The 12907-nt window shown below is 38.2% G+C and overlaps 1 long non-coding RNA gene across 1 annotated transcript in view; it reads right to left on the bottom strand.

The window, feature by feature from the left end:
- Positions 1-12857: 12857 nt before the first annotated feature.
- The window catches only part of LOC138042977 (uncharacterized), a 28446-nt gene continuing 28396 nt past the window's right edge, over positions 12858-12907 (bottom strand). Inside the window, exon 2 of the long non-coding RNA XR_011131152.1 lies at positions 12858-12907. This exon is cut by the window's right edge and continues 671 nt beyond it. This is a non-coding gene — a long non-coding RNA (uncharacterized lncRNA).

Below are 12907 nucleotides of genomic sequence, written 5' to 3' on the forward strand. Positions count from 1 at the left end.
GTACTGCATCATGTAAGTTGGAAATATAACTAGTGTTAATGAGAATTTGATTCTTGAGTTTTTAAGAATTTTCAATTAACTATGTTTCAAGTCATTGGATCACTTTTCTATACCCTGTTAGAAAATTAATTTAAGAAGCTGTAGCAAAAAATCAAAAGAATGCATCAGACTTACATGGCTTGAAATTAACGAAAACATCCAGTCGCAGTTTTGAAAATGCACCTTTATTGGTCGCAATTTCAAGCCCGCACTTCCCTGATAGCTTTTTAATTCTATACTTGAAATCTACATGAACCATGAGTGCAGCCACTGAAAAAAAATACTGCATAGCCTTTCAGAATTAGAACATACTAACACTAATATCATTACATATAATTACATTTAGCTTAATGTGATCATCAAATACTTCAGCTTTCAAAATTTATACAGATTCCATCTAAATTGCCCTTACAATGCACCGAGTTGGTGTAGTTTTTGTCTGTAATCATTGATTAATGTGTTACAACCTTGTTTTCAGTGGACCAAATCCTTGCCCACTTATACACTGAGATGCTTGTAGAAATGAGGATTTCATTTAGAGAAGCTTCTCACTGCATGGCTTCAGGTACAGTGCATTCATTACGTTTAAATAGGGTATGCTGTCAGTTCAAATGATAATGTTGTTTCAGGCAATTTGACGTGTGGACATAAATTGCGTAGTCTAAATTTACGTAAATGTCTGTGGACGTTGGCAATAATATTGTCATCTGCATCACCAACAGAAGCGTTGTGGGTCTTTTGTGGCACCAACCAAAAAAACACCAACAGATGGAAACTACTGTGAGCTTAGAATGTGGCTACTGCATTTTGTATACTAATTAAGTGTATTGTTTTAAAAGTTCAAGTGAGGTCCCTATGATTGTCGGTCAAATACTCTTGTAGTCTAAATTACTTTTCCATTGATGTTCAGAAACTTGTCATTACCTTGTATACAAATCTTTATTTAGGCAGCTAATTTTATTTTTTGAACAGGTGGACCTTTCTACTACAGGGGTTGTGGCTTGCGACCCCAAAAAATGGGCTGGACACCAAATGACAAACTGTGGATTGAGAGTATAAACAACCTTTTCAATGCGCTCTTAGGTCCAGACTACTGCCAATACATGTTTAACGAAAAAAAGCAGTGTGCTAGTGCCAGGCCAGTTTCCCACTGTTTTGTATGATCACGATAAGTGGGAAATGAATCATACAGCAGTTCCTGAAAAAACAGAATTGACAAACATGACAATGACATTAAGGAGTCCACTGATGCAGGTCAACATGAAGATGAGAATACCACGATAGATAGATAGATAGCTTTATTAAAAATCCATTGCTGCCAAAAGGCTGGATTACGGACTGTACAAATGTACAAATGCTTACTTAATACCAAATACAAAAAAGATGAAAAACTAAACAAAAAGCTAAAAATACTATATATAGAGAGAGAGCAAAAAGAGGAAAAAAAACTACACGCGCACTGTAGAACCGTTACCATCAGTATCCTTATACCAGTTGTGGAGCATGCTGATTAGGGCATGTGCAGTGCTGGAGTTCGGGACAGTCCCATATTGATTCCGGTCAATTTTCGCAAGGACGGCAGGTTAGACGTAGCCGTCAACGACAAACTCTTCCCCAACTTTAGACAGAATTGGAGACAAAGAAATGGGCCTCAGGTGTTTGTTAGTATCACTAACAGGAGAAGTCTTCGGGAGAGGTGTGATGTCCGCTTTCTTCCACGAAGTTGGAAGGAGACGCTCCAAAAAGGAAGAATTCAAGATGTCTGCCACCGGTGCAGCTAATAAGTCCGCATTTTCTTTGAGTACCCGAGAGGGGATTCCATCAGGCCGGATGCTTCAATCTGCAGCAACCAACAGTTCTACTGAAGTTGGTGCCAGTGATAAAGAAACAGATCAAGTAGCTGTGAAGATTGGTGGATTGGGCACCTACACAAGAGAATCATTGCAGGTTTTCCAGTCTATGTGTAAGCTGTCATCGGTTGCAGCCGGGGTGAATGAAGAAAAGAGTTAGTTTTGTCATACAAATTTCCCAGATGTGATGAAGGTCAGTGAACTCCTACTGACTTCGAGACCTAATGATGAAATTCTGAGACATGGTAATTTCATCATGGATGGGTCTGATTTTGGCACATTGGCGTGTGAGTGTTATGTCAATGGCTTCACCATTGATGTCATTTCTCTAAAGCTTCTTGAAAGAAGTTCTCCAACAAGTGTCATTTACCTTCCTTCCTTTAGCCAAATGTGGGCAAAACGAGGTGCAGAATTTCTCAGGCACAAAGTCCGTCCATTCTCTGCTCATTGCTCTGTAGAGAATGCAACTTGCATTTTAACTCCTGTGCATTTTGCGACCCCACAACACTGGGGACTGCTTTGTTTTGATGTTGGAAAGAAAAGAATTTCTTTTGATGATGACCTGAAGGTTTCCTTTCCACATGATGCCCTGTGTGCCATTCAAAATATGCTAAGCAGTTTCAGGGTTTTGTCAGGCAATGTCTATGAACATGAGGATCACTGGACAAACTCTTGTTTAAGCCATCCCATGCCACGAATAAACATGCCTGTCCAGCCCAGAAGTGGCATTGTGCTGGAAGCTGTAGAGTAGGGGTAATCCTGGCCATAAGAGACATCATTGAGTCTCGAAACTGCCTTCCCTCCTTCAAGTGGACAATTGGCAACATGGCCAATTAACAAAAGGAGTTAATGGCTCTTATCCTTGAGCGGAGAAGTGAAGAGGTATGTAAAAGATTGTTAATAAATTCAGGGGTCACATTGAGAGCCGGGCACCCAGAAAATTCTCTGTTTTCTTGTTTTGAGCATCTCAAAGATGAAGTTAAAAGAAAGTTAAATCCAGATCAATGTCAGGTGAAACCCTTGATAAGTTTACTACCTATGTAATAGGTTGTATTACCCCAGCCCCATACGCAGAGCCAAACTTGAACACATGATATAACCATAAAAGGGACAACAGGTGACTTGAAACATGAGAAATGTTTAATTTTTCATAAATTATTTACCTGTTCAGACAAGTCATGTACGTTTAGTATTAGGTCTTTTATAGATAAGGAGGCACAAGAGTCTGAAAAAATGTTTATGAAGGTAAAAGGAAGAGCTAATTAATGACATTCAGAATTTTTAAGCAATTTTCAGTTATTGAGTATCAAAGTAATTCTATGTTCATTGCCTTGGTCTATCATTGCTCCTGACAGTAATTTCTGATTTGCTTCCTTGCCATTTTTTTGGGAGATTATAATTTGCTTGACTTTTTACAACTCCTGTTCAATTTTAGATCCGATTGGTTCTTTGAACCTATCTCCATGTGTTACAAATGGCCAGCCGTTTTGTCTTATTTAAATATTGAAGCTCCGGCAAGAAGAGTTAACTTGTTCTGAACCCCTGTTGGGACAATGTAGTTGTCTCCAAAATTTGTGATTAAACCGAACCAATACTGTCACGTGCACGCGTAGTGTGCGGACCCAGGATTTGATTGCTCCGGCCAAGATCGAAATCACCGAAAATTTTAGTCCAAAATATGCCCGATACACATCATTCGAAAGCCTCAGTTAGTTCTTTGGCGGCTGAAGTAAATGTTCAAGGAGAGTTTGTAACACTGGCAACGCTTCGCGAGATGTTACAGATGCAGGAAAGAATGTTCAAGAGCTTCTTTGACTCGATCGTAACTAACGTGAACACTCGCCTCGACTCTTTAACTCATTCAGTAGCCGAGTTAAAAGCAAGAATTGCTAGTTCGGAAAAGGAAACGGGTGATCTTAAAAACAGCCTTGAGTTTTTGCCAAAGGACATTGATGACTTGAAACCATCATTACTTAAATTACAAGAACCGGACTCCACCATTGAAGAAATTCAAGACGACTTAGACCATCAAGAAGAACAAATAGAGTATTTAGAAAATCAGAGTAGGCGAAGTAATGTCAGAGTGGATGGCATTCCCGAAGAGGATAAAGAAACATGGGAAGAAACTGAAGCTAAAGTAAAGCAAGTTTTGAAAGACGAATTGAATCTCGCCAGTGCTCCTGACATTGAGAGAGTGCATCGCGTGGGTAAAAGTTCTCGTAGGCCAGCTTCGGCCCAGAATTCTGCAAATCCTCCTGGAACCATTGTTTGTCGCCTTCGTGACTGGAAAGAGAGGCAAACGATCCTGAAATGTGCCCGAGGAATTAAACCCGACAATATATTTGTGAAAGAAGACCTATCTCCAGCAACCCTTGAGAAAAGAGAAAGTCAACGTGCAAAGATAGAAGCAGCCAAGAGAGCAGGGAAGATCGCTTATTTTGTGTTAGATAAACTAACAGACCTAATGTCGAGAACAGCTAAGTTATTTATTTCTTTCTGCTATTTTTCCCCGTTTTTTTTTTTTTTTCTCCCCACTCTGAAAATGTCTGTCTTTCCGGAATTTTCATTTCTGTTTAACGACCTTGATGACGCCGACTTCAACCTAGCAATTTATGAAATGCAAAATGGTCCTGTTCGCTATGATGCTGATAGATTGGCTAGTTTAAGTTTCAATCCTTTACTCCACAATATTAGAACAAATCTAGCTCGTTCAGTTGACCTTGACCCTGACACAAACCTCAGGGATTTATTTAGCGATGACTGTGAATGTTTTATTGAAGATCAATTTAATGACATGCTATCTAGTGAAGATTCGCGTATTTGTGACAGCTTTTCTCTACTGCATCTAAACATTCGTAGCCTACATTGTAATGCTAGCAAATTAACGGATCTTTTATCTAACGTAAATTTAAAATTCTCTTTGATTGGTATTTCCGAAACTTGGCTAAATGATTCGTCGTCATCAGTCGACATCGACGGTTACAGTTTTGTTCATAAAAGTAGGGAAAATAGATCCGGTGTTGGAGTTGGTTTGTATGTTTCTAGCAACTTGAATTTTAAATTTCGATGCGATCTTGATTTTTCGTTGCCAAACGTGGCAGAATCTGTGTTTATTGAAATTGTTAAGCCCCAGGGAAAGAACATTGTTACTGGCGTGATTTACAGGCCGCCAAACCAAAACGTTGATGAATTTTTAACAATGACTAATGAGCTGTTAAGTAAGATCTCAAACGAAAATAAGGTATGTTATTTAATGGGTGACTTAAACTTAAATCTAATGAACCACCAATGTCATTCCGTTACTGGTGAATTTTTAGATGCGCTATATTCAAATATGTTCTTTCCATTGATTACCCTCCCTACAAGAATAACTTGTCACTCGGCAACTTTAATTGACAACATTTTTGTCAACCAATTTTTCGATAGATCCAGGAGTGGACTGTTTTTCACTGACATTTCTGACCATCTGCCTATATTTTCTATTCATTTCGATACCTCAATCTCAGCATCTAATGAAACTGTTTTTGTTCGAGATGTAAATCAAGTCAACACAACTAAGTTTCTATCGCATTTGGAGAGAATTGACTGGTCTCAGTATGCCACTTTTGATGATCCAAATAATGCCTATAACAGCTTTTTTAAACAATACTCTACGGCATATGACTCATGTTTTCCTTTAAAAAAAACTAAGGTGAGCAATTACCTGAGAAAGCCTTGGTTATCGAAAGGACTTCTGAAGTTGATAAGAACGAAAAATAAGTTATATAGACTGTATCTCAATAATTAATCTTTGCATTATGATATTCGTTATAAAAATTACAAAAACAAATTGAATCACTCATTAAGAATCGCTAAAGGTATATATTACGATGCTTCTAAATCAAATGCCAAAGCTACATGGAGGGTTCTAAACGAAATTATTAAGACAAAAAAAAAAAAGGCGTTTAAAATCAATTCCATCTTTAAAGTTGACAACAAAGAAATTACGGATCCAGATTCTGTAGTTATTTTTCTAGTATCGGACCTAATCTAGCCAAAGAAATTCACTCGTCTGTCTCTCACCGCAGTTTTCTCTCTGGTCACTTTTGTCAATCGGTGTTTTTTGATCCAGTGACTCCAAATGAGCTATCGGAAATTTCCAATGCTTTTCGACCAGGTAAGGCAGCTGGCCATGATAGAATTCCCATTTCCATCATAAAACAGTCAATTCAAATTATAGCCGATCCTTTAGCTCATATAATCAATTTATCTGTCTCTCATGGCATAGTTCCCGACCAAATGAAAATTGCTCGATCACTCTTTTCAAACTATAGACCGATCTCGATTCTCCCTAGCTTTTCTAAGTTTCTTGAAAAGGTTGTTTATAACCGTCTTTATAATTATTTAAGAAACCTAGAAATTCTATGTGATAATCAATTTGGCTTCAGGAAAAATCATTCAATTTCGTTAGCATTGATTGACCTACATGAAAAAATCTCTCTTGCTCTTGATCGCAATGAACATGCCGTTGGCGTTTTCCTTGATCTTTCTAAGGCCTTTGATACCGTCGATCATAATATTCTGCTTGACAGACTCGAACACTATGGTATACGTGGCGTGGCTCTGGACTGGGTTAGATGCTACCTCTCCAACAGGTTGCAATTCGTTCAATTTAACAGTCAATGTTCCTCTCCTCAAACTACCTGCTGTGGTGTCCCCCAGGGATCCATTTTAGGCTCCTTGTTTTTCTTGCTCTATATTAACGATTTAAATAACGTATCGATGCTCGTCGAGCTGATTTTATTCGCTGACGATACTAATTTATTTATGTCCCATAAAGATCCTGTATACCTGGCAGCATCACTCAATTCCAAACTTAATAAATTATCCACTTGGTTTAAGGCAAACAAACTCTCCTAAAACCTGAAGAAAACAAACTTTATGTTATTTAAGCCTAGACAGAAAAGGTATCATTTTCCAATGCAAATATGCATAAATGACCAGAGAATCGAACAGGCTAAGGAAACCGTCTTCCTCGGTGTAGTCCTTGATGAACATCTGTCTTGGAAACCGCACATTTCTCAAGTAGCTCGTAAAATCTCGAAATCAATAGGTGTCATTAATAGAGCAAGATTTTTTCTTCCTAAACCCTGTCTAAAAACTCTTTATTATTGTTTAGTTTATCCTTATCTGCATTATTGTATTATTGTCTAGGGATCTACGTTCAAAAGCAATCTTCGCCGTCTTGTCTCTTTGCAAAAGCACATTATCAGAATTATTTCTAAATCAACTTTCGATTCTCATTCAGACCCTATTTTCAAAGAATTAGTACTAAAACTTTGCGATGTTAGACAGCTAGAATTGGGTAAACTTATGTTTGCTCTTAACCATTCTCTTTTGCCTTCAAAGTTCAACAATTATTTTTCTTTAAACAAACAAGTCCATAGCTATGCCACTAGACATGCGAACGATTTTCACCTTCCTTCTTTTAGAACAAACTTTCGTAAATTTTCTGTCAGTTTCCAAGGACCTACTTATTATAACTCTATAGAAAATGATATTAAAGAATCTAATTCTCTCCACTTATTCAAAACGAAATTGAAAAAAAAATCTTGTAGTAAATAGTTATATTTCTTCTCATGTATGATATTATTTTCATTCTTGTTGTTACTTGTATCATACTTTATATTCTGTCAACTCAGTCTATGTAATTAGTTAATTTATACTTACCTTCATTGTATTTTACTTTCGATCCAGGCCTTACCGTTAATGTTAACTTTATTTTACTCTGAGGGAGCCCAATGTCTATAGGCCTCATGAAGCCACTTTCATTTGCTTTTGTGTAACTGTTTTGTTTTATCGTTATTTGTATTTCGTGGTAAATCAAATAAAGCTACTACTAGCTAAAAAAAAAAAAATTTCCAAACTGCTTCATGATCACAACTTAAAACATTCTAACAACAACAACTTCCGATATTCAGACTATTAATTTTGTTTACTGCACCTCTAGTCAACATGCAATCACAAAAATTGAACAAAGCTTAATTTAGTTGTAACTGCATTTTTACTTAGATGAAAAATGTTTTCACACATTATTTCTTTTTCTTTTCTTTTTTCCTTTAGCATTGTGCTGTAAAGGAAGATGGAGCAATTCACCCCTAGCCAAAATTCGAAGTAAGCTTTAGGCCCAAATGGGTGTGTGTGTGTGTGTAACTTCTGTGTAATAGTAGTATGGCATGTTGGAGTAAAACTGGATGGGGCATTGTCTGATTAGAATTCACATTTTTTCAATGAACATGCGAACAATCAAGTGGCCATGTTCTGTCACAGGGTACAAATATGGCCACCGTATCAATTCAATTTCCCGTGTGGCTTGGCCTTCTCCTAGTCCAACTACTAGGCATGATTTGGACGATGGTCTTTTTCTCTTTTGACCAGTATATGCTCTTTGCTTGGCACGCAGTATCTCCTCCTTTACTGTAAGTGGTGTCACTGAAGAACTGTCTTCATGTCTCTCATTTCCCGAATACATTGCTTCTTTTAAGAACCCTGCCTTGCACTGCACATTGCAAAGGAAAATACTGTAGGTCGATAGGTCGGCATTGCAGTCTACAGGTGCTAAACATAAAACAGCTCCTTTAGGAGCCACCACATGTAATAAAAGTCTTGACCAACAGAACCGAGTGCTATTCTTGTTTTGTTTATTTAAATTGTCTTATTGGTTTCGGATTTGTGGAATTTTTGTAATGTCATGGTACCTAGAACTCCTAAGTGCAAGTTTACAAATGCAACAGAACACTAGGTGACTCGCCCGTGAATCTGTGAGTTAGACACCATGGCATTATCAAATTCATACAATTGCAATGAAGGTTTCAGTGTTTAGTCTGGACTTTTGTAAATTTTTTGTAATGCCATAGTGCGTAGAACTCCTAAGTGCAAGTTTACAAATGCAACAGAACACTAGATGGCTCGCCCATGAATCAATCTGTGAGTTAGACACCATGGCATTATGAAATACAATTCAGTGAAGGTTTCAGTGTTTAGTCTGGGGTTTTGTAATATGTTTGTAATGCCATGGTGCCCAGAACTGCTAAGTGCAAGTTTACAACCGCAACAGTGCCAAGGAGCCAAGAACTCTTCATACAATGTAATTATTTCTCACACCAAGCCACTTGATACTCGTTGTGGAATCAATTTTACCTGGTAAGCACGGATGTAAAGTTGAATTCATCTGTTCCACTAACCCTGAAAGCCATATCTTGTATCCTGCTCTGCGTTCAGGGTTCAACGACTCTTTTACCTGGGGCAAATCAACTGGTCTCCCGGTACTGTCCTTAAAAACAGCAACGACAGTATTGTGCAAAGGTAATGCAAACGAAGTTCGTCGAAATTAGTCCTTTGTTCTCGCGAATTTTCCACGAAAAGTCATTGAATTTTCGAAGGATGTTTTGTAGGGTTAGAAGCGAAAAATTCACGATCTTTCTCGAAAATTTTGAGATAGCGAAATTCGAATTTGCGAAGTAACCAAACGGAAATTCGACATAACGAAATTCGAAGCAGCTAATTTTTGTGACATGAATCTCCAGCCACCATCAACAACATCACTAAACAGGCGTATGTACACGTAAATAAACTAAAGTCGTATCAAAAATAGATTCAATGATCTGACAGTTTAATTGGCTATTTCCAACGAAAAAAAGAAGATTGCCTCACACAACAAAAACTGCGATTGCTCCACAAGTATTTTGTTTTAGCAATTTTGCTTTTGTAGTCGGCTTATCGATCGGTGAAACTGGGCGCGAATTCTACGTGACAGTGTTTACAGAAGCCCGCTTTTCCAAAACAAACAACGCAGAAGTGAGACTGTGTTTGTAGACAAAAGTTTTATTTTATGAAACACTACATTTCGCTTTGGAATCAAAACTCAAAGGCTCTCAAATGCCTTTTGAGTGGTTTTAGCCAGAGCAGTGCATGTCTCAGTAACCGGTCGCGTCGCCCACAAGTTAACTCGCCTACAGGTTAACTCGCCTACACGTTTGAAGTTAATTCGCCTACACATTCGAAGTTACTGTTGATGTTATAAGATAAAGCAAAAACAAGAAGTTTACTCGACAACTAATTATCAGGCAGAAAAACGAACCATCGATTGGATATCCGATTTGAGTTTTCGTCTGTCAGCGGCATTCAATTTCACATCATTCTTTACCAGTTCACTTTTGACTGCGTGGCCGGATGGTAAACTTCGAATGTGTAGGCGAATTAACTTCGAATGTGTAGGCGAATTAACTTCAAACGTGTAGGCGAGTTAACTTTCGGTGTAGGCGAGTTAACCTGTGGGCGAGTTAACTTGTGGGCGACGTGACCGTAATCCCATGTCTCAATCCGTTCCAGAGGTCAGTCGTACAAAACAGTCTTCAGATGTCTTGTATACTGAATCCTTGCCGGGTTTAAAAGTAATAAGTTTGTTTCAAGCAGTTTCTTCTTTCATATCGACTGTAAGCATCCACCTTAGTGGCTCGTATTTAAGCCCATCCACAGTGCAATGTCTTTTGAACGCTGTTAAAAATACATGGGAATGTTCGAGAAGAGCAAATTAACAGCGAAATTTCGCTCAGAGGGATTTTTCGCAGGAAAATTTGAAGTCAATTTTCGTTCCAAGGGAATTTTCGTTCGAAAATGCGCGTAGTTGGAAACAATAGGCCTTGCGAATTATCATGACTTTTCATTGAAAATTTGCGTTCATCGAAAATTCAATATTTTTTCGTCGAAAAGCCAGGAAAAGCCGCGAATGTCAGTGGAATACATTTGCATTACTTTTGCACAATACTCTACAGTGTCTTGTGCACTTGCATGATGCTGCTTTGTATGCTTCTTGAGAGAGTAAGACGTTTTAAAGGCTTTTCCACAAAGCGAACATTCTGTTGTTATCAATGACATGTTTGACGCAGGTAACGTGTGGTCTGTCTGAATGCAAACTTTCACAGAAATGGAAGCGAAATAATTTCACACACTGACATGACAACAATTATAGTAAAAAGCCGACATCCCCTAACTTTTCTACAAAGAAGGAACAAAATTGAGTAATAAGTAGAGGAACGTTTATGTGAAGTATGACACCAAACAGTATGTTCGTAAATGGTTTCAACATTAAGGAAAATTAAAGGAAAGAATTTTAATTGCACGGTATCATGTGGCTCCATTTGCCACCCCACCGTAGCCAGAGTATTTTTGACACAAGTGTTTGCTACAGCTTCATATCGGCCATGTGTGACGAAGCTAAGGCTATAGCAAAGGAACACAGATACTACTGCAGTAGTTCACACTCTAAGGAAGAAAAGAAGGAGGAGAAACGGGAGTGGAAAAAGAGGCTTAAAGAAAAAAAGATAAGACAAAGGCGCCAGAAGAAAATGGCATATGGAGCGGCATCTTGTGTCACCGAAACAGTGCTTGCTGGAGAGTCTGAAGTTGTTTTACCTGTGAATGAAGAGGACGAGTTGATCTCGTTTGCGATACTGAAAGACAATTGTTACGATTACAGGAGTCCGAGATCAAGGAAGAAAGGCAAATGACGCAGCAGAAAATGCCAGCATGCTTTCGAGAGGAAAGAGATTGGTGTCAATGGCAGTAAAACGACAAAGACCGGAGATTTCCAGCTCCAATACCCAGAAAGTATTTGGAAAAACAAGCACAGTTGTCGTTGAATCCAGTAAAAGTAATACGTCGAAGTGGCCGGAAAACCAGAAAGCGGCTGCTGTGAGGTAAATTAATCCATCTTTGCTCGTCAAGATATCTCATCAGCCCATAGGTGCTGGGACATTTGGACAAGTTTATCTCGCAGAGTACAGAGGCATGAAGACTGTAGTCAAGGAAATGAAAATGCACAATGAATCTCGCAAAGAAACTGGATGTTGCAAGCGCGAGGTACTTCATGAAGCTGAAGTAACAAATATAGTCTAGGTGATCATCCCAATCTGCCTTTCCTTTTAGGTGTTTGCACGGAAAAGGAACCTATTTCTCTGTTGCTTCAGTTCTAGGAGACAGGAGAACGGAGCCTAACCCTGTCTAAAGCCATAAAAAAAAGACTTTACAAAGAACGAAATAGTCAGGGTATTCCAAGATATTGTAAAAACCCTGGAACATATTCACAACAAAGGCTTCCTACACAATGTTTTAAAAGGGAACAATGTCTTGATTCAGAGGAAAGGCGAAGAATTTCATCCCATAATAATTGACTTTGGAAAAAGGAAAGGGGTCATTCCACGACCATGGACGTTACATTTGTACAAATATGACGGGAGAAGATCATTAAAAAAGATACAAAAAAATAAAGTATAATTCCCTTTTACTTTTTTTATGACAGATAGGAAAGAGTTGCACGTTTAGTTGAAAACTCGTCAAATGAGCTTTTTTCCTAAAAATTATATTTAAATAAGCTGAAGAAACCATGTTCCTAAATACAAATCTTCAACCCTAAGTTCCTGTGAATTCTGAAGGGATAACTTAAAACCAATGATATTGTTTTTCAGGTAAATGGCTACACTTAAATTATGAACTGATAAATATTTCTTTTGCATTGTGTCTTCTTTGTTTGATAATAAAACACTGTCATGGATGTTACATTCCAGATCATGGACGTTACAGTGTGTGAAAAACATAATGAAATTAGTGGCATTAAGAACATTAATTCTCTGTTCCTTCATTTTTCCCCCACTAGAAAACTGGCCATTACTTTTAAAATTAGCTTTATCTTTCTTCTTTTTCACCTACAAAGACTGGAAATTTGTTTCTGGTCAGGAGTAATCACCTTACAGCATGCTCTGTGTGTGGCATGCATTTCCACAACTCTCAATGAAATTGGTAACGTGACGAAGGGCAGTGGCTTCTATACAAAGAAACTTGATGAATCCCTGAAGCACAAGTCTGAGACGTGGCACATGGGTGCTGGTGGTCATGAACTCGCATATTCTGAAGCTCGAAAAGCTCAGGCAATCAAGAGCAGAGATGGGTTTATTGACCAGCTGACTGGAGAGATAACTACA

This window comes from Montipora capricornis, chromosome 3 (assembly GCF_036669925.1).
Source record: "Montipora capricornis isolate CH-2021 chromosome 3, ASM3666992v2, whole genome shotgun sequence".
Lineage (NCBI taxonomy): Eukaryota > Metazoa > Cnidaria > Anthozoa > Scleractinia > Acroporidae > Montipora > Montipora capricornis.